Genomic DNA, 17163 nt, shown 5'->3' on the forward strand with positions numbered 1-17163 from the left:
AATTCAATTGATTGGACATGATTTGGAAAGGCACACACCTGTCTATATAAGGTCACACAGTTGGCACTGCATGTCAGTGAATAAACCAAGCCATGAGGTTGAATGAATTGTCCGTAGGGCTCCGAGACAGGATGGTGTCGAGGCACAGATCTGGAGAAGGGTACCAAAAAAATTCTGCAGCATTGAAGGTCCCCATGAACACAGTGGCCTCCATCATTCTTAAATGCAAGAAGTTTGTAACCACCAAGATTCTTAGAGCTGGCCACCTGACCAAACTGAGCAATCGGGGACAAGGGCCTAGGCCAGGGAGGTGACCAAGAACCCAATGGTCACTCCGACATAACTCCAGAGTTCCTCTGAGAAGATGGGAGAACCTTCCAGAAGGACAACCATCTCTGCAGCATTCCACCAATCAGGCCTTCATGGTAGTGGCCAGACAGAAGCAACTCCTCAGTAAATGGCACATGACAGCCCGGTTGGAGTTTGCCAAAAGGCACCTAAAGGACTCTCAGACCATGAAAACAAGGTGCTCTGGTCTGATGAAACCAAGATTGAACTCTTTGGCCTTAATGCCAAGCGTCACGTCTGGAGGAAACCTGGCACCATCCCTACGGTGAAGCACGGTGGTGGCAGCATCATGCTGTGGGGATGTTTTCAGCAGCAGGGACTGGGAGACTAGTCAGGATCGAGGGAAAGATGAACAGCGCAACGTGCAGAGGGATCCTTGATGAAAACCTCCTCCAATGCACTCAGGACCTCAGACTGGGGCGAAGTTCACCTTCCAACAGGACAACAACCCGAAGCACACAGCCACGACAACACAGGAGTGGCTTCGGGACAAGTCTCAATATCCTTGAGTGGCCCAGCCAGAGCCCAGACTTGAACCCGATCTAACATCTCTGGAGAGACCTGAAAATAGTTGTGCAATGACGCTCCCCATCCAACCTGACAGAGCTTGAGAGGATCTGCAGAGAAGAATGGTAGAAACTACCCAGATACAGGTGTGCCATGTGGAAAAAGTAAAGGGAGCTGAATACTTTCCAAATACACTGAGTGTACAAAATATTAGGGACACCAGCTCTTTCCTTGACATAGACTGACAAAGTGAATCCTGGTGAACACTATGATCCCTTATTGACGTCACCTGTTAAATCCACTTAAATCAGTGTAGATGAACGGGGGGAGACTAGTTAAAGAAGCTCGACCCAGCAACCTTTCAGTTAATGGTCCAACCGTCTCTAATGTTAAAGTTGCCGGGATTTCACACCCATCACACTTATATCATTACACTCGTAACAACCTCAGCATTACGCAACTTCTATTTGATCAAATAAGCCTCACGCATCAAAATAGCAATACATATTATATTGACTAAATTTGACCCTCTAGTAGAGAGACTGTCATATACCCTCAAAGTTCCAGAATGGGATGAAAATGACAACCATAGGGGCCAGGGTTCCGGCCTAGAAGCACGATTGATTTGATGATGGCGCCGACAGAGATGGTCGCCTCGCTTCTGGTCCTTAGGATACTATGTAGTAATATTTTATTTTTTTAATGTATTATTTCTTACATTGTTAGCCCAGAAAATCTCAAGTCTTATTACATACAGCCGGGAAGAACTATTGGATATAAATGCGACATCAACTTACCAACATTACAACCAGGAATACGACTTTCCTGAAGCGGATCCTTTGTTTGGACCGCCACCCTGGACGTGGGATCTTATCCCAGAGGCCGATCCAAAACAACGCGGTTGCCGCAGGAGAGGCAGAAGGAGCGGCCTACTGGTCAGACTTAGAAGGCGAGCACACCATACAACGCTTCCGAGCATATTACTCGCCAATGTCCAATCTCTAGACAACAAGGTGGACGAAATTAGGGCACGAGTTACCTTCCAGAGAGACATCAGAGATTGTAACATTCTCTGTTCCACGGAAAAGTGGCTCATTCGGGATATGTTGTCAGAGTTGGTACAGCCACCCGGTTTCTTCACGCATCGCGCCGACAGAAACAATTCTCTGGTAAGAAGAAGGGCGGGGGGTGTATGCCTTAGGATTAACGACTCATGGTGTGATCATAACAACATCAGGAACTTAAGTCCTTTTGTTCTCCTGACCTAGAATTCCTTACAATCAAATGCCGACCACATTATCTACCAAGAGTATTCTCTTCGATTATAGTCACAGCCGTGTATATCCCCCCCAAGCGGATACCTCAACGGCCCTGAAAGAAATTCACTGGACTCTGTAAACTGAAAACCATACATCCTGAGGCTGCATTTATTGTAGCTGGGGATTTTAACAAAGCTAATCTGAGAACAAGGCTTCCTAAATTCTATCAGCATATTGAATGCGCGGCACGGGCTGGTAGTATTCTCGACCATTGCTACTCTAACTTCCGCGATGCATACAAAGCCCTCCCCCGCCCTCCCTTCGGCAAATCTGACCATGACTCCATTTTGTTGCTCCCAGCCTATAGACAGAAACTAAAACAGGAAATGCCCATGCTCAGGTCTATCCAACGCTGGTCTGACCAATCGGATTCCAAGCTTCAAGTTGCTTCGCTCACGTGGACTGGGATATGTTCCGGGTAGCCTCAGACAACAACATTTATGTATACGCTGACTCGGTAAGTGAGTTTATTAACAAGTGCATCGGTGATGTTGTACCCACTGTGTCTATTAAAACCTTCCCTAACCAGAAACCGTGGATTAATTTCGTCAGTATAGAGACAAATTAGAGTTGCAATTCAACGGCTCAAACACGAGAAGTATGTGGCAGGGTCTACAGTCAATCATGGATTACAAAAAGAAAACCAGCCCTGTTATGGACATCGACGTCTTGCTCCCAGACAAATTAAACAACTTCTTTGCTCGTTTTGAGGACAATACAGTGCCACTGACACGGCCCGCTACCAAAGCCTGTTGGCTTTCCTTCACTATGGCCGACGTGAATAAACCATTTAACCTCTATGGGCTAGGTGGGACGCTTGCATCCCACCTACTCAACAGCCAGTGGAATCCCGTGGCGCGTTATTCAAATACCTTAGAAATGCTATTACTTCAATTTCTCAAACATATGACTATTTTACAGCATTTTAAAGACAAGACTCTCGTTAATCTAACCACACTGTCCGATTTCAAAAAGGCTTTACAATGAAAGCAAAACATTAGATTATGTCAGCAGAGTACCCAGCCAGAAATAATCAGACACCCATTTTTCAAGCTAGCATATAATGTCACATAAACCCAAACCACAGCTAAATGCAGAACTAACCTTTGATGATCTTCATCAGATGACAATCTTAGGACATTATGTTATACAATACATGCATGTTTTGTTCAATCAAGTTCATATTTATATCAAAAACCAGCTTTTTACATTAGCATGTGACTAGCATGTGACTAGCATTCCCACCGAACACTTCCGGTGAATTTACTAAATTACTCACGATAAACGTTCACAAAAAACAACAATTATTTTAAGAATTATAGATACAGAACTCCTTTATGCACTCGCTATGTCCGATTTTAAAATAGCTTTTCGGTGAAAGCACATTTTGCAATATTCTAAGTAGATAGCCCAGCCATCACAGGCTAGCTATTTTGACACCAACCAAGTGTGGTACTCACCAAACTCCGATTTACTATTAGAAAAGTTTGATTACCTTTGGTGTTCTTCGTCAGAATGCACTCCCAGGACTTCTACTTCAATAACAAATGTTGGTTTGGTCCCAAATAATCCATAGTTATATCCAAATAGCGGCGTTTTGTTCGTGCGTTCAAGACACTATCCGAAGGGTAAATAAGGGTGACGTGCCCAACGCGTTTCGTGACAAAATATTTCTAAATATTCCATTACCGTACTTCGAAGCATGTCAACCGCTGTTTAAAATCAATTTTTATGCCATTTTTCTCGTAAAAAAGCGATAATATTCCGACCGGGAGTGGTGGTTTTCGTTCAAAGAGAGAGAAAGTAAACATGGAGTCGACTCGGGCACGCGCGACCCCTACCCATTGTCCTCAGATCGACCACTATCAAAATGTGCTAATGTTTTTCAGCCATGGGCTGCAAAGCCACGATTCAGCTTTCTGGCGCCTTCTGAGAGCCTATGGGAGCGTTAGAAAATGTCACGTCATGCCAGAGATCCCCTGTTTTTGTTAGAGATGATCAATAAGGCCATGAAATGGTCAGAGAGAGTGCTTCCTGTTTGGAATCTTCTCAGGGTTTGGCCTGCCAAATGAGTTCTGTTATACTCACAGACACCATTCAAACAGTTTTAGAAACTTTAGGGTGTTTTCTATCCAAATCAAACAATTATATGCATATTCTAGTTACTGGGCAGGAGTAGTAACCAGATTAAATCAGGTACGTTTTTTATCCGGCCGTGCAAATACTGCCCCCTAGCCCCAACAGGTTAAACGTGTTAACCCTCGCAAGGCTGCCGGCCCAGATGGCATCCCTAGCCGAGTCCTCAGAGCATGCGCAGACCAGCTGGCTGGTGTGTTTACGGACATATTCAATCAATCCCTATCCCAGTCTGCTGTGCCCACATGCTTTAAGATGGCCACCATTGTTCCTGTTCCCAAGAAAGCTAAGACAACTGAACTAAATGACTATCGCCCCATAGCACTCTGTCATCATGAAGTGCTTTGAGAGACTAGTCAAGGATCATATCACCTCCACCCTACCTGATACCCTAGACCCAGTCCAATTTGCTTACCGCCCCAATAGGTCCACAGACGATGCAATCGCCATCACACTACACACTGCCCTATCCTATCTGGACAAGAGGAATACATATGTAAGAACGCTGTTCATTGACTACAGCTCAGCATTTAACACAATAGTTGTCACATCTGCTCCTGCCACACCCCCTAGTGGTCATCCGGTGTCTGCTTGACCTGCAGCCATTCCCCCAGTACACACTCTCTCTCCCCCTCCCTTTCTGTTTGTGTGTGATTGTGTGGTTGGAGACGTGTGCTGGAGTCAGAGAAGATCCCTCACAGCTGCAACTCGTTCCATTATCAAGACCTCTACAAATACTCAGTTCTGCCACTTCCACTCGGCCAGATCGTAATCTCTGCTCAGTCAGTTTATGCTTCTAGCCATTATTATTGTTCAAGATCCTGTTACCCTGCTGTGCCTGCTTCCCTGCTTGACTCTGTTTATCCTCTCACTGCAGTTTTGCCGCTCTGACTCCTGTCTCCTGTTCCACATCTCATCACCCTGCTACTCTGTTCTGGACTCAACACCATCACTCCCTTGGATTCCCCTCCGGACCTGTTTACCCTGTACCAACCCAGCTCACTCCTTACATAGCCTCCACATCTGGTTTCCCACAACTCATCCGAACTTCCCTAGAACTGCACTTCATCTCTCCCTGTTACAATAAATATATAGGTTCATTCATCCCTGTTTCCTCATATGAGTAGGCTCTTGGGTTCCCCTGTGTCGCTCCGCTTAACAATAGTACCCTCCAAACTCGTCATTAAGCTCAAGACCCTGGGTCTCGAACCCACCCTGTGCAACTGGGTCCTGGACTTTCTGACGGGCTGCCCCCAGGTGGTGAGGGTAGGAAACAACATCTCCACCCCACTGATCCTCAACACTGGGGCCCCACAAGGGTGCGTTCTCAGCCCTCTCCTGTACTCCTTGTTCACCCATGACTGTGTGGCCATACTTGATTACCAACAACGACGAGACAGCCTACAGGGAGGAGGTGAGGGCCCTCTGAGTGTGGTGTCAGGAAAATAACCTCTCACTCAATGTCAACAAAACAAGGCAGATTATTGTGGACTTCAGGAAACAGCAGAGGGAGCACCCCCCCATCCACATCGACGGGACAGTAGTGGAAAGTTTTAAGTTCCTCGGCGTACACATCACGGACAAGCTGAAATAGTCCACCCACACAGACAGCGCCTCTTCAACCTCAACAACTTTTACAGATGCACAATCGAGAGCATCCTGTCAGGCTGTATCACCGCCTGGTATGGCAACTGCTCCGCCCACAACTTCAAGGCTCTCCAGAGGGTGGTGAGGTCTGCACAACGCATCACCGGGGGCAAACTACCTGCCCTCCAGGACACTTACAGCACCCGATGGCACAGGAAGGCCCCAAAAAAGTTAAAGGACAACAACCACCCGAGCCACTGCCTGTTCACCCTGCTATCATCCAGAAGGCGAGGTCAGTACAGGTACATCAAAGTTGGGACCGAGAGACTGAAAAACAGCTTCTATCTCAAGGCCATCAGACTATTAAACAGCCATCACTAGCATAGAGTGATAAAGGTATCACTAGTCACTTTAAATAATGCCACTTTAATAATATCTACATATCCTACATTACTCATCTCATATGTATATATACTGTATTCTATACCATCTACTGCATCTTGCCTATGCCGCACGGCCATCGCTCATCTATATATTTATATGTACATATTCCTCCCTTTACATTTGTGTGTATAAGGTAGTCATTGTCTATTTGTTAGATTACTTGTTATATATTACTGCACTGTTGGAACTAGAAGCACAAGCATTTCACTACACTCACATTAACATCTGCTAAATAAAATTTGATTTGATTTCGACTGCACCTACACTTTTACTGCAGTTTAACTGACCCCGGGCACAGAAAGACAATTTCCATAGACGGCTACATAGAGAAGCCAGATTAAAAAAGTACCTAATTGTCATACTTGAGTAAAGTAAAGATCAAACCCTAAATAGAAAATGACTCAAGTAAAAGTGAAAATACTACTTGAGTGAAAGTCAAAGTATTTGGTTTTAAATGTACTTAAGTAATTGCTAAAATATTAAATATACATAAGTACGTAAGTAAAAGTATAAACCATTTCAAATTCCTTATATTAATCAAACCAGACTGCACAAATTGTTTGTGTCTTGTTAATTTATGGTTAGCCAGGGTCACACTCCAACACATCATTTACAAAGGAAGCATTTGTGTTTAGTGAGTCCGCCAGATCAGAGGCAGTAGGGATGCTCTCTTGATAAGTCTGGAATTGGACCATTTTCCTGTCATGTTAAGCATTCAAAATATGAGTAATTTTGGGTGTTAGGGAAATGTATGGTGTAAAAAGTACATTATTTTGGGGGGGAACGTTGTGGAGTAAAAGTTGTCAAAGATATAAATAGTAAAGTACAGATTACCCCCCCAAAATACTTAAGTAGTACTTTAAAGTATTTTTACTTAAGTATTTTAAACCACTGCTAATAAGACACTAGTTATCACCTTTGTGCACAAAACATCCATTGAATTATTCAAATAATTGACCCTGAGGCCCCAAATGTTTTCCCATCACTCACAGCCGAACATATTAACATTTTATATTAATCCAATGTCTGCCATTATTTTTGGATAATGTGATGAGGTCTTCGCTGCTCCCTTTGCACACTGAATGCTAGCAAAGAGGAAGAGAGGTCCAATTCAGCTGAAAATCTGTCTCACTCCAGCAGGTAGTGATTTGTTTTGTTTTCTTCCTCCACCAAACAAGGACTTTTTGCATGGAGGTCAATGAGAGGGTGTTGAATTTGGTCCCCCCAAAAATGTATGTCTCATTTGCTACGTGTGGTTGATTTGATTGAATAGAAGTTTCATAATACTTAAGTTGTTACGAGTGTACTGATATAAGTAGGGCAGGTGACATCCCCCAAAAATACTTTATATTGGATTTATCTTTAGATGGCTATGCATTTTCATGGCATGAGGCTAGTAGCATAGCATTTCTCTCCATTAAATACAGGCGGTTGATGTCAACAACCCTCATTGAATATTCAAGAAAGGATTACAATAATGAGATGTATCCACCAATCCAAAGAAAGGACAGGCAGGACCTAGACAGCCCGCCTTGCCGCTTTGTGGACAACAACTCCCATTGTTAGGGCGGAGAGATATGTATCTTGTTGGTATATCCATAATCTTTGTTGCTAGTGAACATGTGATGTTGGTCTGTATAAACCATATGCTACCTGAATATAGAGGGTTCATGAATCGGTGTATGCGAACGTGAGTAGATTACCAAAGACAATGCAGTATGAAGATAGGCTAAAACTGCTTCTCCAATATAAATCCCCAATCACGCTTTTACGCGATTTCATGGCGACTTTGGCCAGCTAAGCTTATGCGCAGAAACACGTCATCTGGTCTAACGGTCGTCTGGCGCCAAAATGTGCTTGTGCAGGTTGTCAAATCAAATGCACTCCTTCGATATAAAGTAATTTTTGACAAAATTTAAAACGTGTCAGTTTGTCATTTTCACGAGGTTGGAGTAATAACATGTTTAACTACTTAAGACATTGTCTCGAATCTAGGTTGTGCCTTTAGATTTTGAGAAAATTAACAACTAGGGAAGAATGTTTCACTTCTCTCATTGACTTAAACGCCAAACCCCAGACTGGTCGGCTTGGTCTGTTTCGCAAGCTTTCCCGGAAGTCTTGCGATGTTGTGCCTCTGCCTTTAGAAACTCTGTGATATTACCTTGAAAACAACGGGCAAACAGTTTGGATGTATACCTTAGTATGGAATGCCATTTGGGTCTTTGCGTGTCAAAAAAGATACACGTAAACTATTTGACGAGTACATTTTTTGACACGGAAAGACCCAAATGGTGTTCCATACGCAGAGACCCAAGCGGTGTTCCATACCTCAGTGGGTAAATATTTCAATCAAACTCGACCAAAATAATGGAATTGCCATGGAAACGTGTAGGGGAAAGATCCAGAATCTCCTCATTGTCTGCAAGCAAAGATATACTACATTTGGACTGTTGTTTATATATGTATTTCAAACAATATTGAGGTAAAATTCGAAGTATGACGCTTGTATGGATGTCATCCCCAATACATGTCAGGTCATAATCACCAATCAACTGTATTACAGTTAAAAACGACTGACTTCCACCACCCATTTCTGTATGCTAGCTATGCTAACCAGTTTATACAAACGGGAGAAGAATTTAGCAGTCACTTGTAAACCTGAAAAGGGACAACTTCTAAATGTTATGTATTGAAAACAGCCAAATATCTCCAAATCGGATTTAAGTAACCACATTGTGGCCCTGTTAAAATACATAAATCATGACGGATTTGGCGAATATCCACTTTGTTAGATCAGATTTGTTGAAGGTGCGCCAATCCATTGTGGTCAAGGAGAAATCCAAACCAGTCTAATGAATTGCAGTAGAGGCATAGGTGATGCATTCCCTGCTCTTACTTATGCAATAAAATAAAAAGACGTGATATCATGAATTGTGTAATCTAATTGTCAACTTAAAATATTGTCATACAATTATAAATACATTGTATACAGGTTTCTATACACATTTTCTGTATAAATAGCCAATAAAATATGAGTTATTGTGTTGCCATGGCACCATGAGGTCTCCTAGGCAAAGAGCTCCTGTATATATTGCAAATGTTTAATACTTAATAATAAAAAAAATTCCGGTCTCCTGACCCAATGAGGAGGACTACAATGCATGGCGAGCTGGCAGTGACGATTTCATCGGTTAGGAGGTTTGAGCGAAGTTGAGCGGGCTGTCATCATAATCCTGAGTGAGTGGACAGCTCAAAAACGAAATTAATCTTATTCTACTAGACCAGAGAGTCAACGTCTATGGAGAAGTCGCCGTCAAACGAGGTGCCAGTGAGACGCCTTCAATGGAGAGTGAAATGTACTGCCTCAAGAGGACCTGGTCATCTCCCCCTGTTGACCTCCCTCTGCTCAAGCCATGTGGTTCCCTATTGACGGCTGATAGCGGCTCTATCTGTTGGAACCTGTTGGAAGGATTCTTTGTTGCGAAATAGGAAGCCAATTCTAGATTTAATTTTGGATTGGAGATGCTTAATGTGGGTCTGGAAGGAGAGTTTACAGTCTAACCAGACACCTAGTTATTTGTAGTTGTCCACATATTCTAAGTCAGAACCATCCAGAGTAGTGATGCTGGACGGGCGGGCAGGTGCGGGCAGCGATCGGTTGAAGAGCATGCATTTAGTTTTACTTGCATTTAATAGCAGTTGGAGGCCACGGAAGGAGAGTTGTATGGCATTGAAGCTCGTCTGGAGGTTAGTTAGCACAGTGTCCAAAGAAGGGTCAGAAGTATACAGAATGGTGTCGTCTGCGTAGAGGTGGATCAGAGAATCACCAGTAGCAAGAGCGACATCATTGATGTGTACAGAGAAGAGAGTCGGCCCGAGAATTGAACCCTATGTCACCCCCATAGAGACTGGCAGAGGTCCAGACAATAGGCCCTCCGATTTGACACACTGAACTCTATCAGAGAAGTAGTTGGTGAACCAGGCGAGGCAGTAATTTCAGAAACCAAGGCTGTTGAGTCTGCCGATAAGAATGTGGTGATTGACAGAGTCGAAAGCCTTGGCCAGGTCGATGAATACGGCTGCACATTATTGTCTCTTATCGATGGCAGTTATGATATCGTTTAGGACCTTGAGCGTGGCTGAGGTGCACCCATGACCAGCTCTGAAACCAGATTGCATAGCGGAGAAGTTACGGTGGGATTCGAAATGGTCAGTGATCTGTTTGTTAACTTGGCTTTCGAAGACCTTAGAAAGGCAGGGTAGGATAGATATAGGTCTGTAGCAATTTGGGTGTAGTGTATCCCGTGGCAGCTTTCCAATCTTTGGGAATCTCAGACGATTCGAAAGAGAGGTTGAACAGGCTAGTAATAGGGGTTGCAACAATTTCGGCAGATAATTTTAGAAAGAGAGGGTCTAGATTGTCTATCCCGGCTGATTTGTAGGGATCCAGATTTTGCAGCTCTTTCCGAACATCAGCTATCTGGATTTGAGTGAAGGAGAAATGGGGAGGCTTGGGCGAGTTGCTGTGGGGGGTGCAGGGCAGTTGACCGGGGTAGGGGTCAGCCAGGTGGAAAGCATGGCCAGCCATAGAAAAATGCTTATTGATATTCTCAATTATCGTGGATTTATCGGTGGTGACAGTGTTTCCTAGCCTCAGTGCAGTGTGCAGCTGGGAGGTGCTCTTATTCTCCATGGACTTTACAGTGTCCCAGAACCTTTTTGAGTTTGTGCTACAGGATGCAAATTTCTGTTTGAAAAAGCTAGCCTTAGCTTTCCTAACTGCCTGTGTATATTGGTTCCTAACGTCCCTGAAAAGTTGCATATCACGGGGGCTATTTGATGCTAATGCAGAACGCCACAGGATGTTTTTGTGCTGGTCAAGGTCAGTCAGGTCTGGAGTGAACCAAGGGCTATATTTGTTCCTGGTTCTAAATGGGGCATGCTTATTTAAGATGGTGAGCAAGGCACTTTTAAAGAATAACCAGGCATCCTCTACTGACGGGATGAGGTCAATATCCTTCCAGGATACCCGGACCAGGTCGATTAGAAAGGCCTGCTCGCTGAAGTGTTTTAGGGAGCGTTTGACAGTGATGAGAAGTGGTCGTTTGACCGCAGACCCATTACGGATGCAGGCAATGAGGCAGTGATCGCTGAGATCTTGAAGACAGCAGAGGTGTATTTGGAGGCCAAGTTGGTTAGGATGATATATATGAGGGTGCCTGTGTTAATTTGTTTGAGATTGAGGGCATCAAGCTTAGATTGTAGGATGGCTGGGGTGTTAAGCATGTCCCAGTTTAGGTCACCTAGCAGCACGAGCTCTGAAGATAGATGGGGTGCAATCAATTCACATATGGTGTCCCGGGCACAGCTGGGGGCAGAGGGTGGTCTATAGCAAACGGCAACAGTGAAATACTTTTTTCTGGAAAGGTGGATTTTTAGAAGTAGAAGCTCGAATTGTTTGGGCACAGACCTGGATAGTTTGACAGAACTCTGCAGGCTATCTCTGCAGTAGATTGCTACTCCGCCCCCTTTGGCAGTTTTATCTTGTCGGAAAATGTTATATTTAGGGATGGAAATTTCAGGGGTTTTGGTGGTCTTCCTAAGCCAGGATTCAGACATGGTTAGGTCATCCGGGTTGGCAGAGTGTGCTAAAGCATTGAATAAAACAAACTTGGGGAGGAGGCTTCTAATGTTAACATGCATGAACCAAGGCTTTTACGGTTACAGAAGTCAACAAATGAGAGCGCCTGGGGAATGGGAGTGGAGCTAGGCACTGTAGGGCCTGGATTCACCTCTACATCACCAGAGGAACAGTGGAGGAGTAGGATAAGGGTACGGCTAAAGACTATAAGAACTGGTCGCCTAGTACGTTCTGAACAGAGAGTAAAAGGAGCAGGTTTCTGGGAGCAAGGCATAATGTACAGACAAAGGTATGGTAGGATGTGAATACAGTGGAGGTAAACCTAGGCATAGAGTGACGATGAGAGAGATATTGTCTCTCGAAACATCATTTCAACCAGGTGATGTCACCGCATGTGTGGGAGGTGGAACTGAAGGGTTAGTTAAAGCATAATGAGCAGGGCTAGAGGCTCTACAGTGAAATAAGACAATAATCACTAACCAGAACAGCAATGGACAAGGCATATTGACATTAGGGAGAGGCATGCGTAGCCGAGTGATCATAGGGGTCCAGTGAGTAGTTAAGCTGGCTGGAGACACGGCGATTCAGACAGGTAGTGGGCCGGGGCTAGAAAGCTAGCAGAAGGGCCTTAGAGGCCTCCTCGTGCAGAACCTCCATGTGCGGTTCCGTCGGCAGACCAGCAGTGATGGATTAGTAGGGTTCCGTGTAGTAAAAGAGCCCAGTCCAATTGGCAAAATAGGTATAGTGGCCCAAGAAATTGGCCGATGGACCTATTCAGCTAACAGTCCAATATGCTCTAGACAGCTAGCGGGCCGCAGCCAGCAGGCTAGCAGATGGGCATTCAGGGGACGTCGCGACGGAGGAGCCTGTTGGAAAAAGAACCCTCGGGCAGATTACGTCGGTAATCCAGTCGTGATGGATTAGCAGGGCTTCGTGTTGTAAAAGGGGTCCAGGCCAATTGGCAAAATAGGTATTGTAGCCCAAGGAGTGGCTGATGGACCTCTAGAGCTAGCCGGGAGATGGGCCTAGGATGGGCTAGCTCCAGGTTAATTGGTGCTTGCTTCGGGACAGAGACGTTAGCCAGGAGTAGCCACTCGGATTGCAGCTAGCTAGCTGCGATGATCCAAGTGAAAAGGTTCAGAGCTGGCGGTAGGAATCCGTGGATATGGAGAGAAAATAAGTCCGATATGCTCTGGTTTGAATCGCGTTGTGCAAACTGGCTAGAGATTTCCGAGCTAGAGGTTAGCTTATGACCGCTAGCAGTGGTTAGCTGACTAGTAGCTAGTTAGCTGGCTAGCTTCTGTTGGGGGATTCCGGTTAGAAAGTAAAGAAAAATACTTTAGAAAATAGCAGGTCCATACCACATTGGGTGAGGTAGGTTGCAGGAGAGTATTTTGAAGTTGAGGTTTAGACAAATATAAAAAAGATATGCGAAGAAAAAATATATAAAAAGATATATACACGGGACACGACAAGACGAGGACAAAGACGTCTGACTGCTACGCCATCTTGGAAGATTATGAGGTCAGGATGCTCAGATCAACCCTACTCCTCTGCCAGAGCGTCCAGTGTGCGCTCTAAACGCTCAGAAAGCGAAACGCTATGAATTTACAAACGGACAATCTGACAATGCTCTGAATTTACTAATGCACAGAGGGCACTCTGGCACACCAGATTGAATTTACGAACACACCCTTAGCTTGCTATTATGAAAATCCAATTCAACAATGCCAATAATATTTCAATTCGACTTTTGCTTTCAAAAGCAGCTCAAACATAGAACATGTAAGAATGAACTATAGGCATTGGATTCTACCATGAAAATATACCATGCGTTATTTAAGCAACAAGGCACAAGGGGGGGTGGTATATGGCCAATATACCACAGCTAAGGGTTGTCTTGAGCATGACGCAGCGCAGAGTGCCTGGATAGAGCCCTTAGCTGTAGTATATTGGCAATATACCACAATCCCCCAAATTGCCTTATTGCTATTATAAACTGGTTACCAATGTAATTAGAGCAGTAAAAATATGTGTTTTGCCATACCCGTGGTATACGGTCTGATATACCCAGTTTATAAAGGGAAATAAATTCATGCTCTAGGATGCCCTTCAAGCGATTCAGAAACAAGTATTCAACAATGCCATGGTATAATGGCAGTTCATTTTAAAGAATTACGGAGTCCTTCCCCTAAAACATAGTGGTGCACAACTTCAGGATGTTTGGAGTCGAAAGGAGTCAACTCTTGCTCGACTCCCAAAACATGCAGAAACTGATGTGCACACAGACACACACACACCACCTCATTAATGCAGTGTCCTACTAGGAAGACTACATTTGCATTCTAGAGAACTGACATGAGCATGATGCTGCCCATTTGCCTATAATGTTTTAATATAGAAGGGGAAGTGTAGGAAGGTTGGAACTAGAATATTTCAGTGATATTTCAGCTGTGTGCAGCCTTGACGGATCCCATGGGATGATATGCACTCTAAAAATGAGGGGTTCAACAAGGGTTCTTCTAAGATCCTCAAAGTTCTTAGAAGAACCTTAGGTTTCTTGCCACTGAAAAAAAGGTTACCAAAAGGTTCTTCCAAAAAACCCTTAGGAGGTGGGGTTCGTCGAGGAACCTCCTTGGATGTTGTTGTTTTTGCAGGAACCTAACTACCCAACTGAAACATTTGAATTTGAAAGGCAGCAGGTGCAGACACTTAACTGAAAAATGTAAAGATCTCCTTAATTTAAGATAAGGTTTGTGCCTTGTATGATCTAAATTCATATTGTTTTACGATGATATCATCTATCTTTTCAAAATTGTACAAATCTTTCTAAAACAGAAAATGGACACAATTCAATGGATATCAATCAACAAAGAGCTAAGAATATGTAGGCTATAAAAATATGTTGAAGGCTAGCTGTATTGGGTGCAGATGACTGAACTGCTCACTTTTGTGTTTGTGTCTGCAGGTACATAGATGAGGAGGCATACAAAGGTATGTCTATTGGTATTGGTATGTTATGTTATGCAGATCACATTTACCATGCTCCTCCCTTACCTCTTCAATGAATATCCCATAGGTCTCTACATTATGGATAAGGTATGTGTCTGAAAACCATTATCAAAACAGTTGTTTTCATTCACATTTACCATAAAAACCAAGGTATGAATACTGTTGTGTGCATGTTTTGTTAATCATCTGTATAATTACTATTTTTTGGATTCACAGACTTCACCCTCCGTACACCTCTGATGAATAAAACAGGAAACATGTTCTATCACCATGCACTGCAAAATCATTCTGGCTATGGATACAGAGAACATCAACAAATTAACATCAACACGCCAGAGGATACACCCATTGGACTTGGGGCTCTGCTGGGAGTTTGCCTCATATTTAGATTTTTTTATTCTGCTTTGCCACTAAAATCATAATAAACACTGACAACTAAAACATTGTGTTATTGTTGTTATTGTTATGCATATTATTATCATTACTATTAATAATAATAGGAGAGGTGGGGTAGTTAAAAAATGAATCCCAAAAGGTTATTCAAAAGGTTATTTGAGGATCCATGTAAGGGGTGTGTAACTGGTGGCAGGGAAGTCAGATGCAGGAGAGCAGAACTTGGTAGATAGCCAGAGCAGTTTAATAGTAAAAACCACCGGCATAAGAAAATACGAAATATGGGTACAATAACCAGACGCACACCAGTCAAACATATGTGCACATGCACTTACAATAAACAATACCACACAAAGACATGGGGGGAAAAGAGGGTTAAATACACAACACATAATGAGGGAAATGAGAACCAGGTGAGTGGGAAAACAAGACAAAACAAATGGAAAATGAAAAATGGATCAGTGATGGCTAGAAGACCGTCGACCGCCGAACACTGCCCGAACAAGGAGAGGCATCGACTTTGGCAGAAGTCATGACAGTACCCCCCCTTGACGTGCGGCTCCAGCAGCGCGCCGACACCGGCCTCGGGGACGACCCGGAGGGCAAGGAGCAGGGCGATCCGGAAGGAGACAGTGGAACTCCCGCAGCATTGAAGGGTCCAACACGTCCTCCACCGGAACCCAGCATCTCTGCTCCGGACCATACCCCTCCCAGTCCACGAGGTACTGAAGGCCCCTTGCCCGACGTCTCGAATCCAGTATGGAACGAACGGAGGACGCGGATGAACCTCCCGCACCTCAGACTCCTGGAGCGGGCCAGCCACCACCGGACTGAGGAGAGACACATGGAACGTGGGGTTAATGCGGTAATCGGGGGGAAGCTGTAACCTATAACAAACCTCGTTCACTCTCCTCAGGACTTTAAATGGCCCCACAAACCGCGGACCCAGCTTCCGTCAGGGCAGGCGGAGGGGCAGGTTTCGGGTCGAGAGCCAGACCCGGTCCCCCGGTGCGAACACCGGGGCCTTACTGCGGTGACGGTCTGCACCAACTTTCTGGCGCAGCACGGCACGCTGAAGGTGAACATGGGCGGCATCCCATGTTTCCTCCGAACGCCGGAACCAGTCGTCCACCGCAGGAGCCTTGGTCTGACTCTGATGCCAAGGAGCCAGAACCGGCTGATACCCCAATACACACTGGAAGGGGGAGAGGTTAGTGGAGGAGTGGCGGAGCGAGTTCTGGGCCATCTCTGCCCAGGGCACGAACACTGCCCACTCCCCCGGGCGGTCCTGGCAATAGGACCTCAGAAACCTACCCACATCCTGGTTAACTCTCTCCACCTGCCCATTACTCTCGGGGTGAAAACCTGAGATAAGGCTGATCGAGACCCCCAAATGTTCCATGAACGCCCTCCAGACCCTCGAAATGAACTGGGGACCCCGATCAGACACTATATCCTCAGGCACCCCGTAGTGCCGGAAGACTTGCGTAAACAAGGCCTCTGCGGTCTGTAGGGCCGTAGGGAGACCAGGCAGAGGAAGGAGATGGCAGGACTTAGAGAAACGATCCACAACATCCAGGATCGTAGTGTTTCCCTGTGATGGGGGAAGATCAGTCAGGAAATCGATTGACAGGTGCGACCATGGCCGTTGTGGAACGGGTAAGGGGTGTAGCTTACCTCTGGGCAGGTGCCTAGGAGCCTTACACTGGGCGCACACCGAGCAGGTGGAAACATAAACCCTCATGTCCTTAGCCAAAGTGGGCCACCAGTACTTCC

The sequence above is a fragment of the Salmo trutta genome, chromosome 21 (genome assembly GCF_901001165.1).
Source record: "Salmo trutta chromosome 21, fSalTru1.1, whole genome shotgun sequence".
NCBI lineage: Eukaryota > Metazoa > Chordata > Actinopteri > Salmoniformes > Salmonidae > Salmo > Salmo trutta.